Below are 22559 nucleotides of genomic sequence, written 5' to 3' on the forward strand. Positions count from 1 at the left end.
ACACTACACATGACACCATACATGCATTAAATTTTATAATAAACACTAATTAAATGTGTTATACACATACGATCTTACAGTTAATAGAAGAATTTCAAATGTACTGTATATATATATATACACACACACGATTGCCAAAAGCTTTTACAAAACCAAAATTTTTGTTTTCATTTCTGATAGTGAAGAACATTCACCACAGAAACGTTACCGAGGCCGTGAGCAATTTAAACCGAACCTGATGCTCCTATCGCCCGAGAAGGTATATACTAAACCAAACCATTGTCCAGGCAATTTTGAAACCCTTAATTAATTATTATAACATATTCTCAATATTTTGCCTCTGGTACCAGACTGGCCTTGCACTTTACAACATGGAATCTAGATAGTGGTTACATCGCCTACGTTTAAACTCTAACAAGCTGCCATAAGTGCGATCAGCTACCCCAACGAAGAGAGCTTCTGTATCTGGGCTGAATGATATTCCAGCTATCTCACCAAAAATATCAATTTCTTGGCAATTAACATACCCGGACTTCGTATCGAAAACATGAACGAAATCTGCTGGCTCTGTCATGGCCAGAAACCGACCGTCCGATGTGAACTTTACACCTCTTATTGCTCCCATCCTTCCCTTCAATACAGCAAAGCACTTTGAGAGGTTTCTTATGTCCCACAGTCTACAGCTAGTGTCCTGATTCCCAGTTGCCAGAATGTGCCCATCAGGGTGCCAAGCTGAAGCAAAAGAATAGTCCAAATGACCTTTTAGGCTGCTGGTGACCTGCATTACACAAAATATTTAGACATGGAATCAATTAAAATCCAACTACCAGAACTATGTCGAGTCTCAGCAAGAGCGACTTACTTTGCCAGATTGAGCATCAACAATCAGGCACTCCACACTATCCCCAAGGACCGCAAGCAACTTTCCGTCTGGACTTGCAGAGGTATTCTAGAAAGAGCAGACAATCATATAGGGAATAAGTACATAACGAGGATGACCAAAGGAAAACAAAAGAAGGCTACTGAAGGCTGGCACTTACATTTACAGACCAGTCAAATGAGTAGCGGTTAACGCTTGCAAAAGTTTCAGCATCAAAATTCTGATTTGGGCGTCATTGTTTGCAGCCATAACTCTCATTGCACCACTGAGAATATATAAGTTTTCAGCTCATTGTCTTCCAAAAGGTGCCATAAAAACTGTTCAAGATACCTAAGAGAATCAATAATTCTCACCTAGGATTTCGGTACACATCCACTGCATTGGTAATTGCATTTTCATCAGTAGTTAATTTTGTGCAAATGCCACCCCCTGTTGGTTTAAGTACTGATCAAACAGAAGAGAAACGAAAAACATGAAACACATTGCAAATAGAATATCAAATCAGCAGACCCCTGTCCAATCAAATCATACCTTGCAAATAAGTTCCCCCTGAAAACCACCAGCCACCATGAAATTCTCTTTAACTGTCATAGTGCTAACCTGAACTCTAGAGAGTTGCTGAGATAGCAATCCAGAATGTTTCTACAAACATATCAACAGAAACAATTTTAACTAACAGGCCCTTTGAACAAAGTTATCAGCCAAATTCAAATTTAATCATCGTCATCCTCACTAACCAGGCTGGGAACAATTAGCTTAGCCACATTCAGTACTTCTTCGCCCCTGCGAAGCAAGGGTGACCAATGCATTACTGAGTAATTTTCCATGAGGTATACATCGTGCTTTGATGTGGCCCATAATAGATTTCTAAGCTGCACAAGGGGAAAGATTGAAAATAGTTGGGCATAAAATATGTTGGTCACAATTACAGTTTACTATCCCCATAAACCCATAAATGCACTCTATCGGAGTCAAGTTTATTTGATTCCATCCAAATATAACAAATGATCCTTTGTTGACCTTACATGTCCTCATACACAATTCATGCCTAACTCCACGCTCAAAATACCCATTATGGAAATTATAAACGAAGACTGGAGAAAAGAAAATCACAGTAGTGGTAATACAAGAAAACACAATACAAAAAACAGAAATGACAAGATATAGAAAATTAGTTGAATATAAAAGGTTACTATTATAGCACAGTTCACCCTGGTGACACAAAGCACCATTGACTTTCCTACGCAAATCAAGAGACTATCATGGAAAGATTACCCTGAGGCTAAGAATGGTAAAACAGCCTGGAAAATTGTCACGACTCGCACTATGTACCTTAAAGATATCTCTCAAGGAAAAGGCACACAAATGTGAATATACCATGAGTGCACTTGGATACGTGCAGAAACAAAAAATAAGTGCATATAAAAGGGAAAACAATTCACATAAATTCACTAACGCATTAAAACTTCGCCACAGAAAGGACAAGAAATTGGAAAGATTTATAAACATGACTCTTGCTTTGCACATAATGCATAGATACTACATACAGTTATGAATGGAGTACATGAGTTTCATCCTTTTTAGCTCACATAACACAATACTACCTAGCATCAACAGAAAAAACTAAACGAGGTCATTTAAATGCACCTATCACTCCAAACCTCTGCTAGAAAGGAAAAACAAAAGCCAACAATCAAAAACTACACAAGCAGTGCCGACAATGCATAGATCTATACAGCTCCACTAAACACGTATTCCCCAATTGAGGTTCAGAAGCCAAAGGGTGAAGATACAATACACAACTCATTCACAGCAAGAAAACTGAAATTTCGAATTCGGCACAAGACTTCCCTAAAACTTGATTACCGGATGAATATGCAAAAATAAATCAGAGACGACTCAACATGACATGAAGATCATCCAAAAGAATAATATTGGACAAAAAATCAAGTAACACAAACTGGATACTCATGCATTTGATATCTCATAACACTGAATCAAGTAAATGGAACTGAACCACAAATTAGATTGGTCCCTCAGAAGCAACAACAAAGTAACACAGTTCTGTTAACTATGAACGCATCTAATGGTTTAAAGACAATCCAGTAAGATGAAATGAAAGTTAAGTATTAATTTCCCTTCAGTTGTGGGACATATAACAATACTCAAATTAAAGGAATCACTACAAAGGCCTCTTTAAAATACTCCCAACCTGCTTTAAAGGCTGAAATAAGAGAGAAAAAGAATTCCTAATGCCACGGGTTAAATCCATATAATTCACATGCAACATAAAAATGTATTCCCAACCCACATAATTACAATACAATAAAAAATAAACCATAACTAATGCAAAGAGAAGATCATAATCTCAAGATATGCCAATGCCTTTAAGATTGAAGAAAAGCAAAAGGGGCCAAGACCTAGATTCTTAAAAAGTATGATGTATCTGACTTATTACTTTGTTCAGATAATTATAGCCAAATGTAAAACATGTGGTAATTTCTATACCCGTGGCTCATCTAGAGTAAAAAACCCCATCTTGATGGCTCGGATGGGGTACATAAAATACTTGAAACTAATAAAAGATTAAGTCAAATTGAAATCAAAATACAACAGTTACCCTAATCTTATCACTCTGAAATTAGTTGGATGCTGCCAAGTTATCTATAAAAGGAGCTAATTTGCTGTTGGAAATGTCTCTAGTGGCTGCAACTTATCCTAGTTTTAGGAGTTTGTTATGCATTTTACTTGATCAAGTTTATTTGTTGTTTTTTAGCTAAGTAGCTGTCATGTTTTATGCTAGTGGCAGTACATGGAAACATGGGTAGAAGTTTCAGCTTATTAGTTATTTGTGATGTATTTAAGCAGGTTCTTACTTGAATGAAAATTATGTCTGTCAGATCTTTCTGTTTTTACTACAAATTGGTACCAGAGTGAATCTTCTTGAGGGACCTGTGTGAGAATTGAGAGACTACCATCAAACCAAACTTCACAAAATGCAATCTGAAATTTCTTTTTCAGCTGTAGCACCTCCAGTGTTTGAAGGTGAAAACTATCAAATTTGGGCAATTAGAATGGAGTCCTATTTGGAAGCAAACGACCATTGGGAAGCTGTTGAGGAGGATTATGAAATTACTCCTCTTCCAGCAAATCCAACGGTTGCTCAAATAAAGAACCACAAGGAGAAGAGGCAAAGAAAATCAAAGGCTAAGTCCTGCTTGTTCAACGCTGTTTCTGCAACAGTTTTTACCAGAATTATGACCTTGAAATCAGCCAAGGAAATCTGGGATTTTCTCAAGATGAAGTACGAAGGCAATGAGAAGATCAAAGGGATGCGTGTGCTGAATCTGATCAGGGAATGAAATGCAAAGAATGAAGGAATCAGAGTCTATCAAAGAATACTCCGATAGACTTCTGAGCATTGTAAATCAGGTAAGATTGCTTGGCAAAGAGTTTTCTGATTCTAGGATTGTTCAAAAGATTTTGGTTACTATTCCAGAAAGATTTGAATCCACGATTTCTTCGTTGGAAAACTCTAAGGATGTGTCAAGCATTACGTTGGCATAATTATTAAATACTTTGCAAGCTCAAGAGCAAAGAAGGCTAATGAGACTTGAAGGCACCGTTGAAGGAGCTCTTGCTGCAAAGTTGCACATCAGCCACAATAATAAGGGGAAGAAGAGAAATGGAAAGAAGAGTGCAGACGATCAAGCTTACAGCAAGGGAGAAGGAAGTGATAAGCAAGACTATCTATCATGTCAACACTATGGAAAGAAGGGTCACCCACCTCACAAATGTTGGAGGAGGCCAGATGTTAGATGCAACAAGTGCAAACTCTTGGGACACATTGCAAAGATATGCAAGTCCAAAGAAAAATATCAGCAAAGTGAGGCTCAGGTTGTCGAGCAAAAGGAGGATCAACTATTTGTTGCTTCTTGTTTTGCAACTAGCATTGCAAATGAGAGTTGGCTGATTGATAGCGGCTGCACCAATCATATAAGACATGATATTGAGCTTTTCAAAGAGCTTAATAAGGCGGTTGTGTCACAAGTCAGAATTGGAAATGGAGATTTCATTGCTGTCAAAGGTAAAGGTACTATTGCCATTGAAAGTAGTCTTGGTACTAAGTTAATTCAAGATGTTCTTTATGTTCCTGAAATTAATCAGAACCTGTTAAGTGTGGGCCAGCTGCTTGAAATAGGCTACAAAGTTGTGTTTGAAGACAGGATGTGTTCGATAAAAGATTCAAGTGGGTCTGACATGTTCAAGGTCAATATGAAGGGAAAAAGCTTCTCTTTAAATATGATGGAGACAGAGCAGGCTGCTATGATGAGTTCGGTTACTACAACTGAGCTTTGGCATAAGAAGATAGGGCATTTCAACCACACTGTTCTATTGTATATGAGGAGAAAGAATCTTGCAAGAGGAATTCCTCCTCTGGATGATCACTTAATAAGTTGTAAAGCATGCAGATTTGGAAAGCAAACTAGGCTCCCGTTTTCGAATGCAACGAGCAGGGCTAGAACAAAGCTACAACTAATACATACGGATATTGGAGGGGCTACACCTGAATTATCTTTAAAGGGAAGTAAATATTATATTCTCTTTATTGATGATTTTAGTAGAATGTGTTGGATTTATTTCTTGAAATTCAAGTCTGAAGTGGCAGGAGTTTTTTGGAAATTTAAAGCTTGGGTTGAGAACCAAAGTGGCTGCAAAATTCAGGTCATAAGATCTGATAATGGCAAGGAAGACACCTCAGAACAGTTCAATATATTTTGCGAAGATGCTGGAATTGAGCACCAACTCACTGCTCCGTATACTCCGCAGCAAAATGGAGTGAGTGAGAGGAAGAACAGAACTGTAATGGAGATGGTACGGTGTATGCTACATGAGAAAGGGTTGTCGAAGAAGTTTTGGGCAGAAGCTGCGAATACAGCTATGTTCCTGTTGAATAGGCTTCCCACGAAGGCAGTGCAAGGGAAAACTCCATTTGAAGCATGGTATGGTTATAAACCTTTTATCCAGAATCTTAAAGTTTTTGGTTGTGTTTGTTTCACTTATGTACCTAGTGTGAAACGAGATAAATTGGATAAAAGGCAAATTCTGGAATTTTTATTGGTTATAGCACAACTTCAAAGGCTTATAGAGTCTACTAGCCCAAAACTGGTAATATTCTAATAAGTCGAGATGTTCATTTTGTTGAAGATCAACAGTGGAATTGGGAAGATGATGAAGTGAATCTAGTTCCTAATACTGAATCATTTAAGGATGAGAATATTGATGATCCTCTAGTTAGGGGAACTAAATTGCTTTCTGACATCTATGAAAGGTGTAATGTTGGTGTTTTAGAACCGGCAGATTTTTATATAGCTAAGGATGATCCAAGATGGATATCAGCAATGCAAGAGGAGTTCCGTATGATTGAAGGGAATCAAACATGGGAGTTGGTTCCTAGGCCTTGTCACAAGAAGGTCATCGGAGTAAAGTGGGTGTTTAGAACCAAGTTAAATGCAGATGGTTCTATTAACAAGCACAAAGCCAGACTTGTAGTGAAAAGATTTGCTCAAGTGTTTGGAGTAGATTTTTCAGAGACTTGCTCCTGTTGCTCGACTTGATACAGTCAGATTGCTTCTTGCATTGGCCACACAAAAAGGATGGAAGATATTTCAACTAGATGTGAAATCTGCCTTTCTTAATGGTTATTTGCAGGAGGAAATTTATGTTGAGCAGCCTGAAGGTTTTGAGGTGGATGGAGAGGTGAATAAGGTGTACTTGCTTAAAAAGGCCTTGTACGGCTTAAAGCAGGCTCCACGGGCATGGTACGCTAGAATCGATGAGCATCTCCTTAGTCTTGGTTTCGAAAAAAGTCCAAGTGAGCCAACACTATATGTCAAGCATTCAACTGTTGATATTTTAATCGTTTTCGTTTATGTAGATGATGTCTTGGTGACTGGAAATAATGATGTGTTGGTTCGAAACTTTAAGGAAGAAATGATGAAAGTATTTGAAATGACAGACTTGGGAACCATGGCATATTTTCTTGGGATGGAGGTAAGACAAGATCATCAAGGAGTCTTTATTTGTCAAAGAAAGTATGCTAAAGAGATCTTGAAGAAGTTTCACATGGTGAATTGCAACTCAGTAAGTACTCCAATGAATCAAAAATAGAGACTTTGCATAGAAGATGGTGCAAAAAAGCTTGAAGAGGTTGTCTATCGGAGTCTTATAGGCTGTCTAATGTATCTCACAACAACAAGACCTGACATTTTGCATGTTGTAAGTGTCCTCGCCAGATCCTCCCAAGCTGCTAGTGAAGAACATTTTATTGCTGCTAAACGACTGCTGAGATATGTCAAAGGAACTATTGACTATGGTGTCCTGTTCAAACATGGTCAAGAATTCAATTTTCATGGATTCTCTGATAGTGATTGGGAGGATCCTTAGATGACATGAAAAGCACTTTAGGATATTGTTTCACGATTGGTTCAAGAATGTTCTCTTGGAGTTCAAAGAAGCAAGATATAGTGGCTGAATCCACTGCTGAAGCGAAGTTTATAGCTGCTACAGCAGCTGTAAATCAAGCCTTATGGTTGAGGAAGATTTTGAATGATTTATGCTTGGAGCAAAGGAGGAGCACAGAAGTGTTTGTGGATAACCAAGCTGCCATTGCAATCTCCAATAATCCAGTCTTTCATGGAAAGACCAAACACTTCAATATTAAACTTTATTTTCTTAGAGAAGTCCAGAAGAATGGTGAAGTTTCTTTGCTCTACTGCAGCAAAAATGACCAGTTGGCTGATATATTTACTAAGGCTCTTCCAAGGAGCAGGTTTGAATCATTGAGAAAGCTTTAGGAGTTTCAGCTACTGATTCAAGGAGGAGTGTTGGAAATGTCTCTAATGGCTGCAACTTATCCTAACTTTTAGGAGTTTGTTATGCATTTTACTTAATCAAGTTTAGTTGTTGTTTTTTAGCTAAGTAGTTGCCATGTTTTATGTTAGTGGCAGTACATGGAAACATGGGTAGAAGTTTCAGCTTATTAGTTATTTGTGATGTATTTAAGCAGGTTTTTACTTGAATGAAAATTATGTCTTTCATCTCTTTCTGTTTTTACTACATTTGCACTTAAAACAATATATATACAATCACCCTGAAGCCTAAGGTCTCAGGATGCAGATGTAAACTCCATACCTTCTATAATGGAATAAAATATGGATAAAGTGCATTAATATGACAACAAGACCTGCAAAGCTATGAGACTAGTCATGCAGATAATTGAAGTTCAAACCAATCACAAAGGAAAAGTACATTAATCACCATAACCAAAGATGCAATGATGGAGAAATATATGGAACATAGAAAGTTGCAAACAGCTCTTAATCAACCCATTATTACAACTCAAATACTCTCAAGGCATAACATCTCTAATAAACTGCAGACACCTCTAAATCCCTATAAAAGGGAGGAAATAGTTGTGTCCAAAACGAACTAAATTGAAAATATGCATTAAAAACAAGGTGGACTCGATGGCATTTTAAAAGACCAAATTCTGCTCGAACAGACTTCTCATAAAGATAAGGAATGGAAACGACAAGACAAGGAAATTGAATTCATTAGCCTTAAAGTGGGAATATGAGCAAATTATCTACCTGAAAGTGAACAATGGTCGATTTGACGAGCCTTGTGTTAAACTGAAAGTCATAAAAGGTCTTTCCTTTCTCTACTTGCAAGCACTCCTGTCAACAAAATATGTATATTCAATTATTTGGCACCAATATTTTGGAAACGTCTCCAAGCCCTTGAGACACAGCCGCAGATAATTGAACAGCCTTCTCGGTCATATGTCATGTCTAAAATTATAAATGGTGTATAAAAAAACTCTTTAGATTTAGAAAGAGAGAGAGAGAAACGGACCTTTTCCATCCCTTCACGAGAACCGGAGAGATTCTCATAGTTCTTGTACTCTCTTACTCTCGTCTCGCGGTATTTATCTCTAGTGAAACTATGCCTCTCCCACGGAATTCCTTGTATATCTTTTCCATTTCTAGCTTCCTCAGCTGATGTATCAGTTTTCGGCTTACTCTGATATCCAAATAACCACAAAATATATATTTTTAAGAAAACTGAATTACAAATTCTAGAATCTAAATAGTAGGAATCCGACATAAACGAGAAAGCTTCTTAAAAAGGGAAAAAACTTACTGATTCAAATCGTCTTCAAAGTCGGAGTCAAGTGAATCAAATTCAGCGGTGTCTATCTGAGGCTCAGGTTCAACGAAGGTACCGTCGTTATTGAAATAATTGACATCATGGTAGTCATTGACAACGTATTGAAGATTGTCGTTTTGAAAGCGTTCCATTATGCTACAGTTAAGAAACAGATTAAACAAGATTTTGATTAAAAATACACATCCTTCAACTCCTGTATTACTCACTATCACCAAAACAGAAAAGAAAAAAATATCTCAAATGACAGAATTGGAGAATAAAATTTCACAAAACTTTGTTCTTTTGGAAAAGAAAATATAATTAAGATAAAATTGGGTACAAGATAATGTGAAAACAACGAAAGAGACAGAAACAAGAAGAATCAACGCAAATAAAATTGGAGAACAAAAAATCTTACAAAGAGTCTCCAATGGTTCATTGTAGGCTGCAAATCACTCAAAAATATATATAGGAAAATTGAAATTAAAAACTGAAGTGAATAAAACAAGTATACCTTAATGTAACGATGTGCAGGAGGTCAAGAGAATCAAAAAACTGTAACAGGCTTAACAGCAAAAGAACGAGAAGAACAAAGAAACACAAAAAAATAGATCAGGAATGACGGGAATAAACACGGTTTCCCGGGAAACAAACAGTGAAACAGAAAAGAGAAACCTGAAATAGTTCAACGACTGACACTCGTGTTACTGCTCGAGTGGAGAGTCTAAAATAGGTTCCGTTAAAAGTGAAAGATCAAGCAAAGAACAAGAGAATAAAACAAAGAGGGCGAGAGAAAATTAAGGGCAACGAAGGAGGAAGTCGGTAGATTGTTCTAATGGCTTTTGCAAAAAGAGCAGTGCGGGCATTCCCGGTGGGGCTACTTATAGTCGCTGAAGGCGGAGGGGTAAAAGCAGGATAGGGGTGACCGTCGACTGTGGGACCCGAACGGTTAGATATTGGAATAGAAACAAATAAATATTGGAATCCAAAGTACCATGTGGGGTCCAGTATCAGCCGTCGGGTAATTACCGGCGATCTTTGCCAGCGTTGACGGTGGTGGTTAGCAGCGGTTAGAGAGCCTGAAAATAACATTAAAAACATTAGTGACCATTTGAGTAGTTTACCCATATAAAATTGCAAATGGAATAAGTAGCAATTAGCTTGAATTTAGGGGGTTGTTTTTGTTTTCGGCTTAGTATCATTTTTTGGACGTTGACCAATCCTGACCACCGCTCCTGTAAAGGCAATGCTTGAACGATTTTTCCCACTTTAATTTTCTTTATGGATTTATATTAGATAAATAAAAAAATATTAAAATATGATTAGTTTTTCTTAAAGGTTTCAAAAACAACTGAACCTAAAAATAATTATATTATTTTGGCATGTCATATTAAATTTATTTAACCTTCATAATATATTATTAAGTATATATTATAAATAATTTTTAATTTATTGATGTTTTAATTCAGATAAGATATCGTAAAAATTTATTATGCAGTAAATGTACAATTTTATTTTTTTATTTACAAGTTGAAATTTGAATTCTAATTTTGTTTAAAAGATTTAAAATTTTATCTTACTAAATTAATTATGATATTAATTTAATTACCTAATATATGTGTTTTATTGTCAAATTTTCCATAATATTCTTAGACATTTGCCCTGGACTCGAGTAAAAGGAGTTGTTTATGTTCTGAATTAGCCATTAGGATAAGATCGACTCAAGTTAAGCTGATTTGATTAAAGTGTAAAGTGTAAATAAAGCAAGTCAATTCATCTCCCCCACCGTCCTAATTAAATTAAAGTTAACTAATTGCTCTAGGGACCCACCTCTCTATCTGCCGTCTGCAGTCCACTAGTTTTAAGCTCACAATACGATCTCCAGAACCTTTTGGAACCTCTCTTGTTTCAGCACGCGGGGTACCGCAGCTGAACAATCCCTGAAATTATTCCCGTCTTTAAGCGTGGCTAAATTAAGCACAAACTGAAATAGGATTAGCCTACGGTGGTGGGTTTGATTAGTAAGGGGTAATCGGCCACCGCTTTCCTTTTCGTCATGGACTTGTTTTGGTCGGTCAAATTAAAGTGGAGTCCGTGCATTGGAGTGACGTTCGTGAACCACTTCATGGTTTCGGTCTCTAGTGTTTACGAGGTTGAGGTTGAGTTTGGATTTGGTGTCACCTTATCTCTTTTGGTAGATATATATTTCGGTATATCCACTCAGTTTCAAGTTTCAAATTACCATTTAAGTTCATTTAGTTTAATTATGCACTTCAACTTGATTCAAATATTTAATTTAGTGTGTAAAGATTCTTTTATCTGATTATATATTTGATTTTATTTTTTATTCAATTTGGTATATGAACTTAGCTTTTTTTTTATTTAAATTAATGTTCATATTTTTTAAAATCAATTTAAACCATGAATTCAAGTCCATATATCAATTTGAGCTACAAAAATTAAGTGCATGTACTTAATTGTACAAAAAAAAAGGTACTGTAAATAACTTTAAAATTGACACAAGTACCTGAGTAAAAGTTCTAAAAATTTAGATATGAGTTGAATCTCAATACCAATTTTAGGTGCCATAATTTAAAATTGTCCTTTCCATCTCTTTCTTCTTTGGATAAATGATCTAAAATTCCCCTGCTTTTGGTTTAAATTGGTTACAAAAAACATAAGTACTAATTTCAATCAAAGGGTTAAGTTCATGTAAGAATTTGAATAGAAAGGTCAATTTCAAATATTTAATTGGGTCAACAAAAAATAAAATACCTAATTTAACTTGGTTTAAATTGGATTGATACGATGTCCATGTTAATATTAAAACTTAATATATATATATATATATATATAAAAGTTTAGGATAGGGGTGGCTCCCTAGGATCAGGTATACTTAAGACTCAAATGTGATTTACATAGAAATTTACAATTTGTCCAACAAGAGTGACAGCTAGGGGTGTAAACGAGCCGAGTCGAGCTCGAGTATTGCTGACTGAGCTCGACTCGACTCGAAAACTCTTAAATGAAGCTCGACTCGAAAAATCGCGAGCTTAAAATTTTCAAGCTCAACTCGAACTCGAAATCTTGAACTGAAGCTCGTGAGCAGCTCGAAATGTAAAAAAAAATTCTTAAACTTAACTCGATTGAATCCTAAAACTCGATCATGAACCTTAAATACATGAAATCTTACTGTATTTTTTAAAAAATCAATACATAAATATTAATATTATTAATAATTTATTTTAAAAAAAATCTTAACATATTATATTTTCAAGATGCTCTCGAGCTTTTCGAGTCGAATATTGAGTAGCTCGTTTTGGCTCGTTAAGAACTCGAGTCGAGCTCGAGTCGAGTCCATTTGATTCGAGTATTTATCGAGCCTTGATCGAGTCGATCTCGAGTATCTCACGATCTGTCTCGTCTCATTTACAACCCTAGTGACGACGGTAATATTCGAACTTGGCCTTACAAACTCAAATTCTTGAGTCAAACCACTTGTGCCAACACTCATGTCAACTTATAATTAATATTATAAACAATAGAAAGTTATAACGTAATAATATTATAAATAAAAAATAATACATTTGATTATAATATAGAATTAGATTTTTTATGTCCTTAACTTTTAAAAGTAGTAATCATAAAATTATTATTATTGACTAATTTTAAAAGAATTCGAAGAGTCCCAAAATGAATTTGTCGAGTTTAAGGTGTTTCTCGGAGAATTGTACATCGAATTTACATTCAGGAAGTCAAAAATGAATGAATTGAAAGTTTTTGAGTTCAACAGTCGACAACAATGGCGACCAGAGTTGATATATGATGATAATGATGAGTGGTTGCCCATGATGGAGATTTTGGCAGAATTAATGGGTCAAATTAATATTTTATCTAAAGTTTAGGAGTCAAAATGATATCTTTTTAGAAGTTTAAGGTCAAATCAATATTCTATTTAAAGTTCAAGGGGCAAACTAAAAATTAATCCCTTTTAATTAACATATTACGTCATTAAACTGATAAAAATTAATAATTTAATGATTAAAATATAATAATTGGTACCGTAAGTAATTAAAATTTAATAAATTAATAACATAAATACTCGAAACTTAACAATTTTTTAGTATAACGAGTAAAACTGTTGTAGACACATAATTTCGTCCTCTAATATTATAATATTATATAATATATTTACATTATAAATCATATTATATAATATATGCATTTATATTTAAATTTGTTTTCATTTGCTTTACAGGCTCAAGCCCAATATTTTTACAAGGGATGAACCATCACCAACATTGGTCCAGCAGGTAGCCCAGCAGTAGATCTGTTTGATGACCAGCAGTTGACTTGGAGCCCAAACTCATCACCCCAGCGTCACATGAATCACGACCGCACGTCTCGCGCCTCAGCAACAACCCGATCGTGTCCACAACATCCGGCGCAAGAAACGAACACCAAGCATTAGTTATACTCAAAGTGAAACACTCAATCGAGTCTAAAAATAGGAATTTCATTCCTATAAATTGATGTAAATTCACACACTAGGGAGAAGAAGATTACGAGGCAAAATCATACGAAATAAGGAGAGCATTCGGGGACAAAATACGGGTGGAACAAAACACCGAACAAAAAAACATATTCATTCGAACGGAAAATACAAAAGCATTTCGAGGGGGAATATTAGAGAGATTCGGAATACAAAACCCAGAGAAAATACTGAAAAAACGAAAAGAAAAATCAACCGAAAAAGAAAAAGAGAGTCAATTTCGGACTGTGACTTACGAGATCTGAAAAAGCGTCCAGCAACAGCGACACAGATTTGTATTTCTATTTTTCCTGCTTCACCTCTCTTATTTCTTTCTCTTCTTGTAGATTTATATTTATCCAATACACTGGAATGCTTTATATTTTCGTTAAATTTGATCAGATCTGTTGATTTTGCACTCTCATTTGTCGGTGGGCTCTTTGTTTTTATGAATTAAAAAAAAACACATCATTATAAAAGGAGAGAAAAGGAAAAGGGAAATCCTTTTTAATTTGGCTTTGCACGCATTCTGCAGATTATATGGAGAGGAGAATTACTTTTAATTTAATTTTGGGTTAATCTTAGTTAAGGTCCTTAAATTTCTTACCATGTTTTATATTGATCGCTTAAAGTGTTGGTCTATTCATGTTTAAGCCCTTCCATTTCTGTCTTGTTTTTACACATTGACCACCAAATTTTTGCGTCTAATCATATTCAGGTCCTTATGATATTACCTTGTTTTACATTTTAGTCACCATCTCATTTAGGTTTAATTATTATTCAGTCCTCAAACCTTTCATTTTACCATTCTCTTTAATATTCATTTTTTTTTATTTTATTTTATTTCATCTAACATATATTTTTTTTGTTGTAATTTCAATCGATCAAAGGTAATTATTCAAATCGATGTTTTAAATTTAAATTTAAATTTTAAATTTTCGCAACTAAGAGAACCGACAAATTAATTGGTACCGAAAGGGCGGTTCAAGGGTGCTAATCCTTCATTGACCGTAACTGACTCCCGAACCCGACACGTTTCTGGTACAACGCAGATCAGGTAAGATGGTGTCCGACCCACCTAAATTCGTTTTAAAATGGTCGGTGGCGACTCCAAACCCAATTCATTCAAGTCGAAGCCCAATTCTGGGGCCCAACCGAAAGACGGTTCCGACAGCTTGGCGACTCCGCTGGGGAAGGTAAGTGAGTCAGGCCAGAATTAATTTTCAGTTGTCTTTTTATGCGAAAATAGTAAATTTAAATTTATTTATTCGATTCTAGTTATTTACCTTTGATTATTTTTGAAATAAATAGTTGTACTAACATTTTTTTCAATGATTTCAGATTTTTGAAAAGTTTCCATCTCTGGCTCTATACCCGAGCTCCGAACCCTTTTAAGTGGGGGTGAAAGCGACGCCTTCGTGTGAATTTATTCACCGTGCGAGCCTAGCAAGTAACCTTCGGGATTCATATACTTTATGTCTTCGTGTGAATTTATTCACCGTGCGGGCATAAGTGAATGTTTCCTCTCGAGTTCAACTTAGTCCACATAAGCTTGTAATGAGCTTAGGACTAAGGGTCTGGCAAGCCCAAGGGGGCACCGGCAAGGAGAACTCGAGTACCTTTTTAGAACCTAAACCGGGAGAGTGCAGGGAATTAGAGCCCACCCCAAGACCTCATTCCAAACCCTATGATGCTTTATTTCCTGCTTTATTTTCTGTTCAAAGCATGCGAACTAGACAAATATGCGGTTAGGATTTGTTTGAAATTAGCATGCAGGATAGAGATCATGTTCGGGTATGAATTAAAGCATGCGGGGTAGATATCATGTGGGGTAGGATTTTTCATTTTTTTATTGTTCTGATTTACCTCACTAACCCTTTTATTTTTTGTTCTCTTTTATTTTGTGTTCATCGTTTGCATCATTTAAAACGATGTGTTGATCCACCAAAAATGTGTTTGTTAAACATGAATAATTTGTATTAATGGACAAAGGGGTTACAATACAAAGAGATAAAAAGCTCAGAAGTCCAGCCGTGGTCAAAGAATACTCAGAGGCAAAGGTTGCAGGGGCAAGACGAGGAAAATGTTGCTGACCCAGACGCTTCTTTTGAAAACTACGATAACAAGTGGCGAAACCCCAGCTAAGCTGCAGACCATTATTGACGAATTTTAGAAATAAGTCGATAAACTTCGGATAGAGGGCTCCAATGGCACTTTTGTTTGGATCAAGCTCGACATAGAGTGAAAGCCGGAGATGCAGTCCTTCGAGACCCCTTTTGGGGAAAGCAACCCATCACCTGCACAAGTTTAGCCAAAGGAGTCGGAATGGTTCGACAGGATATTCAACCAGTGAAAAAGACGAATCAACTTGTCAGAAGCTGTGCAGGATTTGTACCATCAAAAAAGTTTTTGCCTCTTCAGACGTAACACTTTTGTCACCAATAAGGGTTATTCAGAATAACAGTCATATTTTTTGGATCAGTGCCTCGGACATTTCATGCATCATATATTTAGACATTTTGCATTTTTTTATTTTCTTTGCATTTTGTTAGTTTCTTTGCATTCACATTAACTAACATAAACATGTCTCATCAGGGGGAGCAAATACTGGATACACCGCCTCAAGCATTGGACACACCCCATCCGCATAACACTCGTTTGAAGAAAAAGAGGATGGAAGCCAGAATTATACAAATCGAGGAGAATATGTTGAAACTACAGAAAGAGCTAGAAGATAAGATAAACCAAAATAGTCGAAATACTCTATAAACAATCACAAAGAACCAGGAGTCCTTGGTTGATCAGATCGTTGCCAAGTTAGTTGGCCTACAACAGACCAGTGCGCCTGGGGCAGGTTCACCGGAAGGGGTAACTATACAACCTACCCCGCAAGTGGTTATCTCACCTGAAATCTTACCAGAACTTCGAGGGGACTCATCTGCTACAAAAGCAAAGCCATCGTCCTCTGTATTTAACCCTAAGAACAATCCGGGTTATTACCATGTACCGGATTTGGACGAAGAGGACAAAGCGAGGAAGATGGAGGAAAAAAATCAAATAATTGGAGGACCAAATGAATGTAGTCAAAGGAGACCATGACTACCATGAAATCGATATCGCAGAACTCAGTCTAGTCCCAGACTTGGTTCTTCCTCCGAAATTTAAGTCCCCGGAATTCGAGAAGTTTGACGGGAACAGTTGTCCATCCGCTCACATCACCATGTTCTGCAGAAAGATGATAGGATATGGAGGAAACGACCAGCTCCTGATTCACTGCTTCCAGGAGAGTCTGTCGAGCTCAGCCATTCGGTGGTACAACCAACTAAGCCGATCAAATATCAAGACCTGGAAGGACCTGGCTAAGTCATTTCTAGAACAATACAAGCATGTCAATGACATAAGGCCAGATCGAGTTACACTACAAAGCGTGGAAAAGAAGCATAACGAGAGTTTCAGGCAATACGCACAAAAGTGGAGGGACTTGGCTGTGCAAGTTCATCCACCGTTGGATGAAATGGAAACCCGAAAACTTTTCGTACAGACCCTGAAGACCCCATACTTTGGACACCTGGTTGCGATCACGTCAGGGAGCTTTTCAGACTTGGTTATGGTTGGAGAAATGGTCGAGTTGGCCATAAAGCAAGGCAAAATTAAGGATGGGGAGGCCAGTAGGAAACCTCCTATGCGAGAGCAGAATGGAGAGATTAACAACATCAACCATGCCAGTAAATGTGTTACGATCTCCAAACCGAAATCAGCTGCAACTGTACCGTCAGGTACTTCTAAACAAGATTCAAGAGAACCAAGAAGGGAAAGGGAACATTTTGACCCTATTCCCATGACCTACAAAGAGTTTTACCAACAACTTCTTGACACCCATGTAGTGTCACCATACCCGGCTGAACCCTTGAAACCCCCCATACCCCAAGTGGTATGATGAGAATGCGCATTGTGAATATCACGGCGGAGTCCCAGGGCACACAATTGAGAACTGTTACGCATTCAAAAGGGTCATACAAAAGATGCATAACCAGAACTGGATCGACTTTAACAACTTGGGGGCATCCAAGTGAGGGAGATTATTTCATCATTTGAGACATTCTGTTTGAACTTGTTTTTTTTTCATTTTTTCAAGCTTTTGTAAGAACATTTGAATAAATTTATGTTACTTTAATGATGACGAGCAATGAATCACATTTGTAAACTTGCAATTCTTTGAGTATCATTTGAATTAAGAAACTCTATGAATGGTTCGAAGTTTCGGATCTTTGACAAAGTAACATGTTTTAAAACAAGGACCTTGACCTTACCCAGAATATACCCTCAAACACCGTACCCTGCTCTTACAATTAACCAATACAACCTTTTCTTTTCATAAGGTGCGGACAACACGGGGCATCATTTGCATATGACAATTACTATGTTTTTTATTTAAGACGTTCAGTAACGATGATGATCCTTACAAATGGAATAGTCGAGTAAGTGAATCTAGTTTAGGTCAGTTGCTGGAAAATTGAACTCTAAAGATGAAATTTTTGAATTTCAAGAACACCTAGACTATAACAGATTCTTCTTGACAATCTTAAGAAATTAAATCCGTAAAGCTGAACTATTCCACTAAGGCAATTGGTTATAGAGGAAACTTGAAAGCCCTGGCCTTATGAATATATTACGTTCAAACCATGGCATTGCTCGAACACTTGGCGATTCGGTGTTTGCTCCACTGCTATTGTCCGGCCGAAGACTCTGCGATGAGATGAACCCTTCAGTTAACTAGATAAAAATGATTATAATGTTAAGTTGTCCCTCTAAAGCAATTGGTTAAACGCCTCGGCTTTATGGATTCAGCTAGCCAGATAACGGCAAATTAAATCAAATTTATCTAAGCAAGAAATTTTCGGTAATGATTGACTAAGGGAGTTAAGGAACACCTGTTATAGTCAACTACACACGAGCACTCAAGAATTTCATTTTTAGACCGATATTTTTTGCACTGCCTTTGTTGGAGGAGCCTACAAAGCTTGAACAAATGGAAGATTTCAGAGGACCGAAATAAAATGTCTAGTAATTGGTCATTTTAGTTGCGTCATTTTGTCCGCACCCAAATGAAATGCCAAAGCATATTTCGATATTTAAAAAAATGACATTTTGGGTTACCAAAACCTTAGAAAGGAGGCCAACCTAAAGCCAACTCATCCATTTGAACATTTGTCAAAGATTGTAACTCTGAAAGCATTAAAAGAGCTCTTGATTCCTTTGATATTCTTTGAACTCACATTTACAATTTGATTCAATTGCGAACAATATTTTACAACATTTTTATCATTTCTCTCTCCTAAAACAAGAAAAAAGAGAAAAACATTTTCAAGCAGAACAGTCTCAGATATGAAAGGTATGTAAAGCCAAAGCTCGGGAAGCAAATGGGGTACGATCCATTCCAATGACCAGATTGACAGGCCAAACATGAGACTCCATCCAAGAAATAACACATAATTCATTCATGTTGCATGCATCTTAGACATACTTAGGTGCATCACATTCGTCATTTTGGCATACATGATTTTTTGCAGCTTTTAGAATCAAGTTTCAACTTCAGGATGAAGAATACTCGATTCACAAGCGCCTTTGAAGAACGATGGTGGTTGCTTAACTCAGCAGTGAAAAGCTACACCTCAACCGACTTGACATATCTACAGATCTCAAAACCAATTTCAGATAGGTTCGAGAACCAATTCAGACCAAATCCAGTTCATACCAAATCCAGTTCAACAACTCAACAAAGAACAACATATTTCAAGTTAATGTCTTCAAGCCATATTTTAATTCCACGACGGAAGATATTCGGCTGACAAAATTCATCAGTGGGCTTTCCCGTAAAAGGGGAGTCATTCAAAGATCGTCTCATTTGGTTCAGACTCGCTCAGAGGAACCACCTGAAGAACTACGACCGACTTAGACCTGTGAAGAGAAGCCATTTTTTTAAGACAACATTTGCAATATAGCTCAAGACAAGAAGGGCTATTTGCCAACCAAAGACCTTCGAGTTCGACTACGCTCAGCTCAAAGGCACATCATTTGCAGCATAGCTTAAGTCGAGAAGGGCTATCTATCAAAGACCCCCGAGTTCGATTACATTCAACTTCGAGGGCATATCATTTACAATATAACTCAAGGCTAGGAGGGTTATCTGTCACCAAATACCTTCGAGTTCGACTACGCTCAGCTCCAAGGCATATCATTTGCAGCACAACTTAAGTCTAGAAGGGTTGTCTGCCAATAAAAGACCTTTGAGTTCGACTACGCTCAGCTCAACGGCATATCATTTGCAGCATAGCTTAAGTCGAGAAGGACTATCTGCCAAAGACCCCCGAGTTCGATTACACTCAGCTTCGAGGGCACATCATTTGCAACATAGCTCAAGGCAAGAAGGGCTATTTGCCAACAAAAGACCTTTGAGTTCGACTACGCTCAGCTCCAAGGCACATCATTTGCAATATAGCTTAAGTCGAGAAGGGCTAGCTACCAAAGACCCCCGAGTTCGATTACACTCAGCTTCGAGGGTACATCATTTACAATATAACTCAAGGGTAGAAGGGTTATCTGTCACCAAAGACCTTCGAGTTCGACTACGCTCAGCTCCAAGGCACATCATTTGTAGCATAGCTTAAGTCGAGAAGGGTTATCTGCCAAAGACCCTCGAGTTCGATTACACTCAGCTTCGAGGACACATCATTTGCAGCATAACTTAAGTCGAGAAGGGTTATCTGTCAACCAAAGACCTTTGAGTTCGACTACCTCAGCTCCAAGGCACATCATTTACAGCATAGCCCAAGGCAAGAAGAGCTATCTGTCAAGAAGATTGTCGAGTTCGATTTCATTCAGCTCGATTACACTTGAATCACACTACTGTTCGACTGCAATCGAGGTTTTTCAAGTCGAGAAGAAGACCTGGATTAACCGTACCTTAGTGACAAGAAACTTTTTTTTCAGCAGCATAGCTTAAGTCGAGAAAAGCTATCTGTCAACGAGGACTTTGAGTTCGATTTCATTCAGCTCAAGGGCCTATCAACCACAGCGTGGAGTCAAAGAATTAATTTTCAGTCGGATTTTTAACTAAAGTTTTTAAACCGAGAAGAAGATCAAAGTTGACTAAAATTTGACGACGAGAAGTCACGTTCCAATTCAAATTCCGGACTACGACTTCAATTCCATATCATTTCAAGATGAACTCGACTTCGCAAAAAATGGGCCATCCACAACACAATTCGACAGGGAGTTATTCTTCAACTCCACCGAACGAAATTTATGTCATTTTATCTTTGTCCTATTTTTTCGTTTCACGAAAAAAGACAAAGAGGGGCAGCTGTAGACACCTAATTTCATCCTCTGATATTATAATATTATATAATATATTTACATTATAAATCATATTATATAATATAATATATGCATTTATATTTAAATTTGTTTTCATTTGCTTTACAGGCTCAAGCCCAATATTTTTACAAGGGGTGAACCATCACTAACATTGGTCCAGCAGGTAGCCCTGCAGTAGACCCGTCTGATGACCAGCAGCTGACTTGGAGCCCAAACTCATCACCCCAGCGTCACATGAATCACGACCGCACGTCTCGCGCCTCAGCAACAACCCGATCGTGTCCACAACATCCGGCGCAAGAAACAAACACCAAGCATTAGTTATACTCAAAGTGAAACACTCAATCGAGTCTAAAAATAGGAATTTCATTCCTATAAATTGATGTAAATTCACACACTAGGGAGAAGAAGATTACGAGGCAAAATCATACGAAATAAGGAGAGCATTCGGGGACAAAATACGGGTGGAACAAAACACCGAACAAAAAAACATATTCATTCGAACGGAAAATACAAAAGCATTTCGAGGGGGAATATTAGAGAGATTCAGAATACAAAACCCAGAGAAAATACTGAAAAAACGAAAAGAAAAATCAACCGAAAAAGAAAAAGAGAGAGTCAATTTCGGACTGTGACTTACGAGATCTGAAAAAGCGTCCAACAACGGCGACAAAGATTTGTATTTCTATTTTTCCTGCTTCACCTCTCTTATTTCTTTCTCTTCTTGTAGATTTATATTTATCCAATACACTGGAATGCTTTATATTTTCGTTGAATTTGATCAGATCTGTTGATTTTGCACTCTCATTTGTCGGTGGGCTCTTTGTTTTTATGAATAAAAAAAAAGAGAAAACCCATCATTATAAAAGGAGAGAAAAAGAAAAGGGAAATCCTTTTTAATTTGGCTTTGCACGCATTCTGCAGATTATATGGAGAGGAGAATTACTTTTAATTTAATTTTGGGTTAATCTTAGTTAAGGTCCTTAAATTTCTTACCATGTTTTATATTGATCGCTTAAAGTGTTGGTCTATTCATGTTTAAGCCCTTCCATTTCTGTCTTGTTTTTACACATTGACCACCAAATTTTTGCGTCTAATCATATTCAGGTCCTTATGATATTACCTTGTTTTACATTTTAGTCACCATCTCATTTAGGTTTAATTATTATTCAGTCCTCAAACCTTTCATTTTACCATTCTCTTTAATATTCATTTTTTTTTATTTTATTTTATTTCATCTAACATATATTTTTTTTGTAGTAATTTCAATCGATCAAAGGTAATTATTCAAATCGATGTTTTAAATTTAAATTTAAATTTTAAATTTTCGCAACTAAGAGAACCGACAAATTAATTGGTACCGAAAGGGCGGTTCAAGGGTGCTAATCCTTCATTGACCGTAACTGACTCCTGAACCCGACACGTTTCTGGTACAACGCAGATCAGGTAAGATGGTGTCCGACCCACCTAAATTCGTTTTAAAATGGTCGGTGGCGACTCCAAACCCAATTCATTCAAGTCGAAGCCCAATTCTGGGGCCCAACCGAAAGACGGTTCCGA

General features: G+C 37.0%; 1 pseudogene; it reads right to left on the reverse strand.

Moving 5' to 3' along the window:
* Positions 1–363: 363 nt before the first annotated feature.
* On the reverse strand, positions 364–9778 carry LOC120180250 (annotated as a pseudogene).
* Positions 9779–22559: the final 12781 nt, after the last annotated feature.

This window comes from Hibiscus syriacus, unplaced genomic scaffold, assembly GCF_006381635.1.
Source record: "Hibiscus syriacus cultivar Baekdansim isolate YM2019G1 unplaced genomic scaffold, ASM638163v2 tig00112491_pilon, whole genome shotgun sequence".
Classification (NCBI taxonomy): Eukaryota; Viridiplantae; Streptophyta; class Magnoliopsida; order Malvales; family Malvaceae; genus Hibiscus; species Hibiscus syriacus.